Source organism: Botryllus schlosseri, chromosome 2 (genome assembly GCF_051294905.1).
Source record: "Botryllus schlosseri isolate E-star chromosome 2, Bs_hap1, whole genome shotgun sequence".
Classification (NCBI taxonomy): Eukaryota; Metazoa; Chordata; class Ascidiacea; order Stolidobranchia; family Styelidae; genus Botryllus; species Botryllus schlosseri.
In genome coordinates, this window is record NC_137237.1 from 19,984,897 (window position 1) to 20,001,051 (window position 16,155).

At 39.9% G+C, this 16,155-nt stretch overlaps 1 protein-coding gene across 2 annotated transcripts in view; it reads right to left on the reverse strand.

The window, feature by feature from the left end:
• LOC145434068 (uncharacterized) overlaps positions 1-16,155 on the reverse strand; it is a 169,864-nt gene that overhangs the window by 71,373 nt on the left and 82,336 nt on the right. The gene's annotated exons all lie outside the window — the stretch shown is intronic.

The window sequence follows — 16,155 nt, forward strand, 5'->3', positions numbered from 1 at the left end:
TGTCAACAAAAGGAGGTAGTGTAACACCTAAAAATAGTACATTGAACGCTCTCTCATTCGAAATTTCATGTTGGTGACGTCATATATTGTGATACGATTTTTGATATACAAAGTTATTTCCAATTCTCTACTAGTTGCTGACGATTACCCCTGACTAGTGTCAGCCGAAGATATTCGGGTTCATTTCAATATGAATATACTATTCAATTGTATATTAAAGACCCATCAGCGATCAGTGAACGATATTCCGAGGTATGCAATCAATTTGACAAATCGAAAGTAGGACTTTTGTCATGGTTTTGGCTAAACGGCCAAAGTATGGAAAGTTCCGTACCATACCATACCTGTACATTTCCATATTCCATACAAATAACTTTTGTTCCATAACATTTCATGTCATTCGCCCTGGATTTCTGGATGGGATATCTTTTATGATTTAAGTGATATCCCCACCTAGCGAGTGAAATTTCTCAATCACCACAGCTCAGTGGTGGGCACTGCGCAGTGCGATGTGCAGCACATTTGGTGCAACCGGCGGCCAGCAATGAATAGATTTCTGCCTCCAAAGAAGTGTCAATTTTTAATGGTATACGGCCCGCGAATTGGGTTCGTCTAGCAAGCCTACGTTTGGCCACGCTCGAATGGGCTAAAACACTAAAGTCACGGCTCGGGGCCTATGATATTACACTGCTTGCATGTAACAGTAGGCGTGGGATCGGTAGGTAACTGGTGGAGAGGATCCGATGTGACGGGGTTTTGGTTCGGAAAATGCGGGTGGTTGGGCGGTGGGCTCTCCTTTCTGGAACAGATATCAGCTCTAGAAAATGTTAGCATACAGAGAGTGCGTGGATATCATCTCTGGAATATGTCTGACTTGGTCAAGTCCGGATTCAACTTGGCGTTATTTGATGAGTGCAAGGGAACTAAAGAGTGTTTGTTTTAATCAGCACTTTTTCAGTTACCGCTACTCCTAAACAATGGTCTTAGGCGCCATAGTGAGGCTTGATATGACTTCTGGGGGCTTCGTCCCACATACCATCTATTAGTCCAGGGGTTCTTTAAGTATGGGTCGCGACCGTAGCAGAGCGATCTTTAAATATTTATATAATATTTGCTTCGCACGACCTCCTTTAGATGTTATTTAATGTTCAAAGTCGCTGTGTTGGGTAGGCTACTACAGCCAATAAGCGAGACACGAAATGTGGTTACGATAATACGGTTTGATAATGAAAATGTGCCGACCTTTATATTACACAAGTTGCTTTGTTCCTACAGCATAAGGTTTGTCTGACATTGGCTCCTCAGGAAAGCGCGGTAATACTAGGGCAGGGACGAGGGAGGGAAAGAGCGGGGTCGTTACTGCCGCACCCTATACAATTTTTTACACGCCTCATTTTCAGAAATGGATCAAATTATTTGTGAAAAAACGTTTTATTGCTAGCAGTTGCGATGCCTTATTCTGGAGTGTGCAACATGAGGGAGCGATACTATCAGAGACGGGTATTTCGGTACCGATCCCTTCTGCGCTGGGACACTTGAAAACATCAAGGTTTGACCAACATACGGCTGGTAACGCGCGGTGTTGGGAAAAATAGCCGGCGATAAAACCGTATCCCAAATTAACATCGCTGATTGGTCATAAACAAGCGTTACCATATTTTTGTGGCTCAAATTTCAGACATTCTTTAGCGCCTACTAGCGGGTTTTACATTGAGGTATGAAGATGAACACATTGCCAGTTAATATAGCGTCATACTAGCAAGCTTCGCCTATCGAATGTATACAGAAGTGGAGTGGGACATCAGTTCTGGGCCATCTTAATGTGAGCTCTGGTGATTGCTTCGGTCTACAACATATTTCTCCACGGTCCTGAATGGTCTGGCGGACCGCATTTGTGTTTGACAGCCCTGCTATACTGTTGGGTCGGTGCGGTTATCTGGATGTGTGTTATAACCAGGTCCGAAACAACAGTTTTCAGCTCCCCACTGATCTTGGGCATCCCGTGGTTTCCAACCTTTTGTGGTCACGACCTCATTTTCAATTCAAAAATGCTAAATGGTCGATCTCAAAAAATTATAGGCTGATTTCTAAGACAGGTCAGCTTGCCCAGACTTACTCACGGCCTATTTTGAAGCTGATAGCGACCAACATCTTCTCGATCTTGTCCACAAATCCACACTTCACGATTGTTCACCCATACCAAGTATTCGCGTGAATGAGGTGTATGGCATTACATGCAATGTGTCGGTATACAAACATTGGGGAATATGCCAGGCTTCGATCCACAGACAACATTATCGTTACCAAATTACCAAATGTAAATACATGCAACTGACTCGCTCGGCCTCGGCCAATGGAAAAGAGATGGTTCGTTTTTGAAACCGTAACAAAGACCACATGTAAATCGATACGATAAATTTCTAACCCCGTGCATTCAGTCATGTCGTGTCCATTTTAATACGGGTCCACAGGTATGACACAAACTAATATCGTAAACAGAAGTCGATTATTTTGATATAGACTAATAAAAATATTTCTTAACTACATGTTCAACTAAATCGGACTTCTTTGTTGTAGAAAGTAAATAATTTTATTGAGTTGTATGTTCGATGAAAGTGATTGGTTACAAGTATGTTTTGGTGGGGAAAGAAAATATATTTTTCTGTATGTGACAGTTAGTGACAAAATAAAAATAGATTCTGGGTTTTAATTGAATTGAGATTGTGCTGTTTTAATGTATGCTTCAACATGGAGACTTGACGCTGAACAACAATTCGATTCACAAAACATTAGGCATGGTGTGAACCCCTGAAAGGTTCAGGTTCGTGTAAACGCGAACGTGAACCTTATGACGTCACATGACGTCATGTTGCTAATTTCAACCCTACATTTCAGTGAAATGATATAATAATGTTATAAGCTACACAATACCTAGCGACGACTCAGGTCTGACTTTGCCAAATGCATCAACTCGACTGGAGCAATCAAATGCTATATTCATTCCATAAAATCGATATCCTCCGTCGCATTGCCAACAATTTCGACGGGGACTTGCAAGGGAATAAAAGCTTACGCCGTAACGGTTTAGGCCAGACCGGATATTGTATTCGCCGTCTGAAACAGCTATTGAGCAGAGTGTAAAACTGGTTTCTATACTAGCTACCGATATTACCCCATAATCAAGTTATACAGTAGCCAGCACCTCAATTGCACGGATTTGATTTTTATGATACGATGACATATCAAATCAACATTAGACAACGACATATTATTTATATCAATTTCGTTGATTAATTGATTGGTTGAAGAAGCATCATCGTTGACTATACCTATACATGTAGCGTATTCAGTTCTTGATGTTGTATGATTGCGGGTAAAGCTCAGAGCAGAGAGTCACTAAATATTCACAAAAGTAAAGCTGAATATTTAGAGTAAACTTTTGTAACAACGCGTGTAAAGTCGTTGAGATCGGGAAGGTACCTGCTCGTTTGGTATTGAATTTTTATGCTGCCAGCGCCATACATAGAGTGGCCCTATAGTTGAAATGCAAAGAATTTTAACCAAAGATGTAATAATGGCGTGAAAACTGTAATATATGAAAAAGGTTCAGAGTGCAGAACCTACCAAGGTTCGTTTGCGAACTGGAATCTCTAAATTTCCGAGGTGAACACACAGAACGCGAACGTGAACCTCACGTTCATAATATCCCTACAAAACATATTCGTTGTATGATTTAGCGCGTGTGTGCAAAGGATAACGACCATTTTTGTATGATAGTATCTTTTAGCTGTGTTGTTGTGAAGACAATCATCTGATGACTCAGCACTTTCCATCAGCGAAGTAGATTGTTTTGTGTGTAAGATTTGAGGGTCGTGACTAGAAATCATATGACTGGAGTAACTGGATTATTGCTATGACATTGGTATATCCTTAAATCCGTGGTTGGAATTGTCTTACGAAAGATGACGCGACCCCGGTGCAATAAATTGTGTTAACCAAACTTAGATGGATACCAAGGCTGTGCAGGACTTACGCAGGGTAATCACATACTGTACAATGTACAGTGTACACGTACAAACTTTTGTGCAGAGAACTCTGATGTTTCTGTAAGTAATAGCTCTGTGTTGAACTATTTGAATATGATATACGGACATTCATTCATACAATAAAGTTCTTGAGATATCGAAACAGTTTGAAAGCGTAACCGACCATTCTGTAGTATCGTAATATCAGAATAGCGAGTGACGTCGAATATTTCTCTCTCATTCGAATATTTCTGTGTGACGTAAATATCTTTCATATACCTTCGGTAAGAAACGAGTTGTGTGGGATAATCATACACAACCTACAAAAGTAAAACGTGTCGCGTTTGATCACATACTTTTTATCGATGTCTTCGTGATATTGAAAGACGGATGAGTTTCAATTTAAATGTAGTAAGCGGAGTAACTCAAGTAATAATTTTCCTCGTTTGAAAATCGAAAACAGACAAAACAAAATACTGATCGATAGAGTAGCAGTGTCAATATGAGCGGTATGTAATTTTTCGGGATAGCAACCATTCTTCTAAAGATAACTTTTTCAAAGGTCAAGTGTCGTAGAGAAACCGGTTGTTACAAATTCGAAGTAAATGTACTTCGATTATCGCGATGACGGAAATTAAGATCAACGCAGTATTTCGAAAGTGGTTGTTTTTCATTTGGTATGTTCACCAATCACTAAATGACGACGATATCAAATTGTGAATACAACTCGGTTAGTTGAACGATAAAGCTAATATCAATGTTCAAGCAGGCCGTGTGTACGGCAAGAAATAAGAAAATCTGGGAAACACCTTACATCGACAAGAGATGGATACAGAACTCCGTAATAAGAAGACTCGAAAAAAGAAGCCGAAATCAGAATGATGAAGAAACGGAAGAAATCTTAAGAGAAGATAACAGAACGAGCGCGAAAACTACGAAGCAACACGCGATAGGCTCAGGGGTTCTCAACCCGCGGCCCGCGACATCTTTCATTATAAATGCAATTGCTACTGGCACGATGTTACATATTAATTTAGCTACTTGGCTCTCTTATCGCACCGTCTATGTCTCGTTTTGTTACTCATTCTTTGACGTATTTTGGTTTCTTGATATATGCTGGACTGTATATTGTTATTGTTTTGAATCGGTATTCCGCTGGACTCTGGTTCAAGAGAATTCCGTTGTGTACTACATTTTTAAAGAGTGTTTAACTCAGATACGAGAACAAGGATCGGGAAATTAAACGGCGGGAACTGGGTTTGTAACTCTCTCAAATTTTGAAGCTACAGTAGTCTGATTCAACCGTGACCAGAAGAGTAACAGCAATTTCAGTTGATCTTTCATCACATATTCTGAAATAGGCTACGTTGACGCTTAGACTACTTTAGCCTAGCATCCGACGAATCCCCTGACTCCACAGACATTACATAGCTAATTAATTATCTGGATGCTATTCATCAGAGTAGAAATGCTGGCAGGGCAAACGCGGGTAGGGACCAGCGAAAAACATCAACTTAACAAAGCTCAATTCTATCTGTATTGGCCCAGGGCTCCTTCCATGGAAGGAGAGTAGGGTTGATTGGTTTGTTCAGAAATGACCCGAACGCCAGACTTCTTCTTGTTTCTGCGCGGAAGTCTGAATCTTGCGCTGCCGATTATAGGCGCAGAAGCCTGTCTATGGGGTTATCTACGGATGCTAATTCATACACGTGATCCATGACTTTAATAACACAATAGCACGCCCAACTTGATGATAGCTGACACTTAGCACAGTAACAGCAACATACGGCCGACGAACGTAACAGAATTAAGATTAACGTAAGCAAGTAACCAAAGTTAAATTTACAATTTATTTTGCGTCAACGTAAATAACCATCAACTGCGGACGCTTTATGTAGCGGTAAGAACAGCCTATCCGAAAAGGCTTCATTACAAATGATTTCTAAAATCAAGATTAACGAATGAAGTTCCTAAGCGCAAACACTTCTCATATCACTGGGAGCTCAAAGTGATAACGGCCTCTGTAGCAAAAAAGTGACCGTAATTTTATACTTGCTCACCCACATATTGAAACAGAGACTTCGGTTCATTTGTGGAAGGGTTTGAAGGTGCATCTATACCGACTTGGCAACTATTGCAATGCACGCTCAATGATGGGATATAGGCCTACTTGCGCCGCTGGAAGATAATATTTTCACAAAAAAAATACTGCAAACATACGAACTCTGTCCATTAATGCTTTAGAATGCATAAAATGGACTTAACGCCCGTATACGACTGCTAAGGCTGCAGTAGTCTAAATTTAATAGTAGCCCACGAATACATGGAAATAATGTTATGCGGCCCGCAGCGTCTTTTGCTGTTAAAATGCGGCCCGCTATACAAGGGAAGTTGAGAACCCCTGGGCTAATGCATGCGAAACGAACGAACTACAATCATAACACGCATTGTCACGATTCCAAGCTATGACTGCTTTTGAAATGGTAACGTATATATTATGCATGCAACGCCAGGTGAAACTACAGAAGCAAATCATACCAGTGCAAATTTTGCCAACAGCCGAATGTTAATATAATCTTTTAGATGCATTCATTTCGCCATTCATTTCCATTGTGGAAATCTATATGCACATGCACACTTTTGAATGCAATAAAATCTTAAACGTAATTATAATATCAGGCACAATCAGGGTGTTCAGGTGTTGTCGGATGAACGGGTTATTCGAGGCCCTGTGGATATAAAGCTGTATCAGCTGTACCAGCTGCATCAGCTGTATCAGCTGTATCACTCTGTGGATATAAAGCTGTATCAGCTGTATCACTATGTGGATAAAAAACTGTATCAGCTGCATCACCCTGTGGATATAAAGCCGTTATTCGATCATAGTCGCGCCAAAGTTGCATCCCCGCGAGAATGGCGAGATTTTCTAAAATGTTTTTAAGCTCGGGCTGACGTCATTGCGGATATTGCGACTGACCTTATTTTGTAGGCCACTGACCTTATTGTGCGTCATTGGATTGGATGCTGTTTTGCTTGTAGCGTACACTTGATCGCACCAACGCTGGTTATGGTTTTAGGCGAAAAAGTATATAGGGTTGGTGTGATTACATGCAAAATAAGGTCATTCGCGACATGCAAAATGAGGTCAGTCACATGCAAAATAAGGTCAGTCACGACATGCAAAATAAGGTCATTCGCGACATGCAAAATAAGGTCAGTCACATGCAAAATAAGGTCAGTCGCGACATGCAAAATAAGGTCATTCGCGACATGCAAAATAAGGTTAGTCCGCGTACGACTTCTTCAGCGAAGGCTGTGCGAGTGTAAGGTTTCCGCATTGTAGGTGTAGCTTTATGAAGTGTATATGTGTAAATGGTGTGCTGTTTAATATCAGCTAGCGTCAAGTAAGTCTTTTGCTGTTTGATTTCACGCGTGATTAGCTAATAATACTGATAGCCTCTAAATCAGTCTGTTCTGTTGCAAATAGGGCTGAGCACATGAGCGATCCAATTCCGAATCCCGTATTGGTATTGTACTTCGAGAGTCGAGTATTCGAGAATTACTCGTCATTATGAGGTATTAACGGTATGTCCAAATATGTTTCTTTTATACGTCCTCAAAGGATATAATGCCTGTTCTCCATCACATTGGAGATTTTTGGTGTTTTTCGACCATACCGATTTCATTGCACTTAGTGACCTGTTATGGGTTGATAATGACTTGAGAAATATGTTATTACTCGTAACGTTGGTAGCTTTGTTGTGCCTTTGTACCATGTCAGTGGTTCTCAACATTTTTGTCTTCGCGGGCCCTCAAGCCTTAGTTCAAATTTTCTTCTATTATCGTGCAACCGTCATCTGTCTCGTGTAATTATTAACTGTAGGCTATTGATGAACAGCAATAAAATGACCGATCTTGAAAATAACATTTACTATTTATGTAGAAATTGGGAAGACTTCATTTTATTTCAAAGCGAATTCTGTAGCTGCATTTTATGAAATACTGGCCATATCTTGAAAAGACGCGCCATCAATTTGATGTAAACGAGTGCCTAAAATCCATTTCCACGAAAATGGGGAAGGCTAATGTAATAATGCATAACGTTTCCGACGACACATTTGGCTATGATCGCAACATACAACATACAGATCAATATAATGTCCAGCCTAGTTATTTCTATGTAGCAGGTAGTAGCTCATCTTGAAGTTATTCGGGACTAACAGTAATGTTTCTCATAGGAGAATATGGATCTCTGTAAACAAATATTTTTCAAAACCTAACACACCATCCCTAAACAGCAAAATGTTACAATGTTGGTATAAAATTAGGCTATTGGCAATTAAAATGAGTTCGCATAGTGGTATCTATCAACTCAGACGAACATTCTGGTTATAAGAGTCCTGAAGTTTTAGCAGAAAATGAAGCGAAAGTGGTTTATCATTTCTCCAATTTAAAGAAAATATGAATAAATAAGGTTATTAACCATTTTGCAAAAACGATTAACATTGTACATCAACAATCGTATCTCAAGATATAGCGTCACCAGCATGAAATTTCGAATACGAGAGCGTTCAATGTACTATTTTTAGATGGCACACAAACTCTTCTTGTTGACACATAGGGCTGGGCAAATTCGAGTACCAGGGTGATTCGATTCTGAATCATGTATTATGCTTCGAGTCGAGTATCGAGTATCACTCATTATTACGTCATAACATAATGAAAGATGTCCAAGCTCAAATATGTATCTTTTATGCCACCACATAGCATATAATGCCTTGTTATGCATCAAATTTAAGATACTTTGGTACTTTTTAGACCATACCGATTTCGTTGCTTTTTGTGACAATGTTGTGGGATGATCAGGACTTCTGAAATGTGTTATGTCACGCAACGTTCGTGGCTTTGTACTATAAGTTTCGTACGTTGCGATAGTCCAATCAAGGTTTCAAGGCTCCCAGATTGGAAAATAGTATTGAAACTACAATTTTCGCTAATAAATTAACATGCAGTGGTGAGGAGCGTATAATTTGAGTACTCGAAAAATCGTATTTTACTACTCGACTCGAATCATTGAAGTTGATACTCGATTCAGATTCGAGTACTCGAATCATTGTGCCCAGCCCTATTGACACAGCCTTGGCTGGTGTATTTTGATCAAAGTCAAATTTTAGGCGCACAACAATAATAATATAAGTATAGGCCTACAAAGTATGCACTGAATACAACTGTCTTCGTATGTTATATGTCCTGTTGGTAAATCAGAAGTGATCAGATCGTTCCCCACGGATTCAAATTTACATCCTCAATTCGAATCTAAGAAACGACACAATCAACTTTTATCTTTAATTTTGCGAAACTGGTTATTGAGAATGACTAACTAAAAAATTCTTGTCTGTGTTTTTGATGCGTGTACTTGTACGGTGTACGCTACCATTAAATTAGTGATTGGTATGTTTTGAAAATTTTATCTCCATTATTTCCTTGGTCGCTATATAGTTGAATAAATATATTGCGTTTTCGCTAGTATTCTCACTTTAATATGGTGGATTCAGATGTTCACTGCAGCAAGCAAGCTAAAAAGTTTACCTGCCCCTGATATAGGGGCTGGGCCACATTGACAAAATCGACAGACCCGCTATGTGGATGCTCTTTGACTAATGTCCAGAGGGCTTGAATTGACCATTGATTTTATTGCAGCACTTTACGCTATATGCTACAGTATAAGAATGGGCTATAATTGTTGTGTTCCGGGATGTAGAACTGGTTATAAAAGGAAGAAAGGTGAACCGGAAAAGAGCCCTGTTCCTTGCTATAGATTTCCAAGTGATCCTAGCATGCAGGCGAGATGGATTAGAGCAATCGCGAGTGAAGGTTTGGTCGCTTCACATGGACGTAGAGTTTGCCAGCTACACTTTTCGGATGACGATTTCCAACAATTTTCAAGTGACAAGCAGTCAAGGCGCAAGAAACATCATGGTGGTGCAAAATTATCTAGACCACGTCTAAAACCTACTGCTGTTCCTCATATTTTCCCAACTTTGCAAACTTATCCAACGAGTTCCAATCCGAGGCCTCTAAATAACAGCATCTCCTTATCTGCTCGCCTTTCCAGCGAAGATGCACACAGAGAAGAATGCAAAGCGGAGTTTGTTCAGCAGGAATGTGTGGATGATCTCGACTCGTTGAAAGAAAAGTTTCTGAATGAGCTTCCTCCTGCCGGATACATCATTTCTGCTGACAATGAGACGTTGCAGTTCCATCTTATAAGTTCGACAATAGACATTAATCACCCACCTATGCTCAAAGCTTCGGTGATAGTATTAAATGACATGAGGATTCATTCATTCATCAAGGGATCCCCTGTTCCGCCTTCGGTTTATGATGACTTGTTGGGTGCAAGTTACATTCAAACGACATCCGAATTGAAAAACATTCTTGATAGATGTAAATCATTGTCAAGCGATGACGAGAATTCCACCCACATCGACTTTGCTCTATCTTTGTTGGAAAAGTACATAACTGTGCAGGTGCCATCTAAACAATCTGAAGTCTTCAGATCAGATTCGTTATTGAACAATTGACTCTTATCAAGTGCCCCTTTATCACCTGCAGATAATCTTCAGATTGCTTGTCCTTTATATGCTATCTTATATTGCTTTTCATTTAGTATTCCGTACTTCACATCGTTTAGGCCCAGATTAGTGTCTGATTTCAAAGACTCCAAGTCGTTTTGTCCCCAGTCATTCTTTTAATTGCAAAACAATCTTGTGGTGTTTTTGAAAGGAAAAAATTATTAACACTAAACTCGACTCAATTTAGTACCTGATTGCAATCCCTTTCATGTAGAGATTGAATAGTCCCAGCTGTCTATAAGCAGCTGCTGGATATTTTTGTTTGGCCCTAAATTCATTACCTGGCCGTCAGTTATGATAAAGTAAGACGCAGTCACCGATTATAGATTGTCCTGCGGAGTTGAAATTTCACTAAATTTTCATTTAATGCATGTCAACAAGTTTTTGCGAGTCTTTGTGGTAGAATGGATCGACTCATATCTGTTATCAAGTGGCCCATTCTGGATTTTTAGACATCCCTGCCGATTTTTAGATATCCCTGCCATGACGCAGTGGTGGGTCGTCCCATAGGGCAAGTGGGACATCGCCCCACCTATAAATCTGTGCAATGCCAATACATTATTTATAGACGTTTGTAAATGCCTAGCCAAGGCATTCATTTTCTTGCTTTAGTAATGCTCATAACTATTGTAGCTTTTATTGTCTAATCTCCCGAAAAGCCACTCACAATAGTTGAGTTTCTTTTTTGTCTTATTCGGCAAAATTAGTAACCACATTAGCAAATTTTGATTTTCCTGATTTTTTCTCGTAAAGCTATCACTCCCGTATTGTGTTGCTCTAACCCCAAAGAAATGTCACCAGATCACCCGTGTGGAAATAATTACCAACCAGTCAAGAACCTCTGTCTTAAAATTACATATAGCCTACTCGCTACTAAAAATGGGTTATAGCTGTTGTGTTCCTGGATGTAGAACTGGCTATCGAAGAAGGAAAGATGAACCTAAAGACAGTGCTTCTGTGCCTCGTTTTGGTTTTCCACGTGATGCTGACATGCAGAAAAGGTGGCTCAAAGCTATCCCAAGAAATGATTTGACCGCTTCAGCCGGACTTAAAGTTTGCAGGCTTCACTTTTCAGATGACGATCTTGAACATATTTCGTGTGATGCTACGTCGAGACGCAGAAGGAAGCGCACATCTATGGAATTGTCAAGATTACGTCTCAAATCAACTGCTGTCCCGCATATATTTCCGTCATTGCCGAAATATCTGACAAAGCCCAATCCGAAGCCTCGAAGTGGCAAGTGCTCCTCTTCTAGCCGCCTGTCCAGTGAAAATGCGCGCACAGAACACCGTAACGAGGAGTTGATTCGGCAGGAATTTGTACATGACCTCCAGTCTTTGAAAGAAAAGTTGAAGAAAGAGATTCTTCCGGATGGATATGTCTCAATTGCTGACCACGAAACATTACAGTTCCACCTGATATCTTCGGAAAAAGCTACTGAAAAGCAACCTATGCTCACATCTTCTGTAATTGTAGCTAAGGACATGACAATTCGGTCATTTGTTAAAGGCACCCTTGTTCCGTCTTCTATTTATGAAGACTTATTGTCTGCAAATTGCGTGAAAAAGACATCCGACATAAACAATGTTCTTGCAAGATGCAAGGCATTGTCACTGTCTAGTGTGAATCCCATCAACTACATAGACTCGGCTGTCTCGCTGTTGAAGAAGTATCAATCTAGCAATCATTTGTCGTCTGCAAGATATGATGACATCAACCCTACGTTGATCGGATTCATTATTGAGCAATTGACGCTTTGTCAGGTGCCCCCTAAAGGTCGCAGATACTCTTCAGATATGATAGAAACTGCTTTGATGTGGAAATCGAATAGTCCAGCTCTCTATAAGCAGCTGCTGAATGTTTTTGCTTTGCCTACAATATGTTCCCTCCATCGGTTATGTAAGGATAAGACACAGTCGCCAGTTGAAGTGGATATGGATTTTCCTGCTATTAATGACCCTGTTGTGAGATCCGTGGAATCGGAGTTATAATGAACATACTTTAACACCACGTTGAAGTCTGAGGATTCGAGAGTCTGAGTCGGTTAACGAGTGGCCGATGCTGAAGTTTAAATATTCATGTGGTGACTTCATATGCTTATTAAAATAAATCACTTCAAGTTTTGAGGATGCTGAACTCTTCATTCATCCATGCCAGACTGGATATGTTTCCCACATTGTGTGTTTCCGCATGTGCTTAATGAATGTATTTTTGCAGGTTGGGTCCCGTAGCTAGGACGTTTAAAAATGACCAGTCAGAAAAGTACTCGAGTGGTTTGAAGAACTGCGTTATGACCAGACTTCGCAGTCGTTTGTTAGTCAAGCACAATTGAGTGGATTCACAACTGAAAGACGACATGACAAACAAAGTGACTGTTGCTTCAGATTAGTTCAAATTATGATCATTTACGGTATTGCATTCGAAAGCTACATCACGCCTATTTTCTATGTTGATTTTGAGTAATAAAAGTGATGCAAACCCATAGCAATACCAGAGGTGGTGGGTAAACAAGTACTTCTACTGTTTCGAAGTACTCAAAGTAGTTTCCCCTACTTTAAATACTTGCTCAAGTAAGTCTAATTTTCCACTAATTATACTTTGTCATATTTGGTGACTAATGTTTTGCTATTAAGGTTTGTCAAGTAGAAGTATTATGTTCTTCCAATGGTAGAGAAATTGAGATAGAGAAATTTTGTAGTAACTCTGCTAGATCACAACCATTGGATATGCCGCCTCGTAACATAGCGATAACTGAGTATATATTTTTGCATTTCATTGTGCATGACTGGAGACTAGGATGGCCAAGACAGGCATTTCATTGTAACTTCAATGAATAGTGAAATTACCACATTAATGGTATTTTGTCTATCAGTCCTAGTATTTGGAAAAGGGGGCCAGAAACTGGCGAGACTGAGGAAAATTACTATATTATGAATGCGAGTCCTGTTATCAGGCACTGTGGAGTTGAAATTTCAGTGAATTCATGTATTGAATATAAAAGCCATCATTTAAGGTTTTGCGAGTCTTGAGTTTGTGGTAAAATGGATCGACTCCTCATTTATGTCTGTTATCAAGTGGCCCATCCTGGATTTTTAGATATCCCTGCCATGAAACCATGGTGGGTCGTCCCATAGGGCAAGCGGGACTTCGCACCACCGATAAATCTGTGCAATGCCAATACAACATTTATAGTCGCAGGTCAATAAAAATGGCGCAATTGTTGTGAAAATCGCTATACTTTACTGTGCTTTCGTATGTAAATGCCTAGCCAAGCCATTCATTTTCTTGCCTTGGTACTGCTCATAACTACTGTAGGTTTTATTGCCTAATCTCCCACAAAGCCCCTCACAATAATGAAAGCAACAATTGGGTTCCTTTTTTGTCTTATTCGGCAAAATTAGTTACCAAATTAGCAAATTTTGATTTTCCTTACTTTTTCTCGTAAATCTATGATATAATCAAACATGTCTGTACCTGAAATTCTTGTGCAGTCTACAAAAAAAGCAAGTGACAACTAGTGATGTTTCAATTGCTCCAAACTGGCTAATCCTGTAAGGTGTTGCAAATCCGCTGACCCAACTTGAATACATGCGGGTTAGGGCTGTTCAAAAATAACTTTTTTTCCTGAATCTTGCTGGTTACTTGATTAAATCGTTAGGTTGCCTTAAAAAACGACGCATACCAAATTTGAATTCATTCCGACAAATATTCGCGGGTTACGTAGAGTTTGAAAATTTTGGATTTGCCCAAAAACGCAAAAAAAAATTTTTCTCAAATGTTTTTGCCAACCCCATGAAATTGTTGGGCTGTCTTCAAAAACTATGCAAAACAAATTTGACTCAATTCCAAGCCGTAGAAGCGGAGTTATTCCAGTTTTTCGGTCAACTGCTGTACCGCATATATTTCCGTCATTGCCTAAATATCTGACAAAACCCAATCCGAAACCTCGAAGTGACAAGTGTTCCTCTTCTAGCCGCCTGTCCAGTGAAAATGCCCGCACAGAACAACGTAACGAGGAGTTGATTCGACAGGAACTTGCATATGACCTACAGTCTTTGAAAGAAAAGCTGCAGAAAGAGATCCTTCCAGATGGATATGTCTCAATTAGTGACCATGAAACATTACAGTTCCACCTGATATCTTCGGAAAAAGCTACTGAAAAGCAACCTATGCTCACATCTTCAGTAATTGTAGCTAAGGATATGACGATTCGGTCATTTGTTAAAGGCACCCTTGTTCCGCCTTCTACTTATGAAGACCTTATGACTGCAAATTGTGTGAAAAAGACATCCGACATAAACAATGTTCTTGCAAGATGCAAGGCATTGTCAATGTCTAGTGTGAATCCCATCAACTATATAGACTCGGCTGTCTTGCTGTTAAAGAAGTATCAATCTAGCAATTACTTGTCGTCTGCAGGATCTGACGACATCAACGCCAATTTGATCGGATTTATTATTGAGCAATTGACGCTTTGTCAGGTGCCCCCTAAAGGTCGCAGATACTCTTCAGATATGATAGAAACTGCCTTCATGTGGAAATCGACTAGTCCTGCTCTCTATAAGCAGCTGCTGAATGTTTTTGCTTTGCCTGCGATACGTTCTCTCCATCGGTTATATAAAGATAAGACGCAGTCACCAGACGAACTGGATATGGATTTTCCTGCTATTGATGACCCTGTTATGAGATCTGTGGAATCGGAATTACCATGATCATTCTTTAACTCCACATTGAATTTGAGGATTCAGGAGTATGAGTCGGTTGACAAGTGGCCCGTGCTGCAGTTTTAGATATCCTCGCGAATGCTGCGATGACTTCAAATGATTTTTAAAATCAATCGCCTCAAGCTTGCTGAATACTTCATTCATCCATGCCAGACTGAAGATGTTTCTCGCACTGCAATTTTCTGCATGCGCCCACTTAATGTATTTTTGACGGTTGTGTCCTGTAGCTAATTGGTTGGTTAAAAATGAGCAGTCTGAATGAAAGCACTCGAGTGGTTTAAAAACTGGGTCATGACCAGACTTCACAGACTTCAATCGCAATTGAGTGCGTTCAAAACTGAACGATTACATGACCAATGCAGCGTGACTATTGCTTCGGATAGGTTGAAATGATGATCAGTTATTGCAATCGAAAGCTACATCACGCCTATTTTCTATGTTGATCTGAGTAATAAGACAGATGCAAACCCATAGCAATACCAGAGGTGGTCGGTAACTAAGTACTTCTACTGTTTCGAAGTAATCGAGTAGTTTCCCCTACTTTCAGTACTTGCTAAAGTAAGTCTAATATTCCGCAACTTCACTATGTCATATTTTGTGACTTGCGTTTTGCTATGCAAGGTTTGTCAAGTAGAAGTAGCAAATTTTGATTTTCCTGAATTCTCGTAAATCTATGTAGTCAATCATGGCTGTACCTGAAATCCTTGTGCAGTCTACTAAAAGCAAGTGATAGTTTGTGAAGGTTCAATTGCGCCAGGCTCGCCAATCCT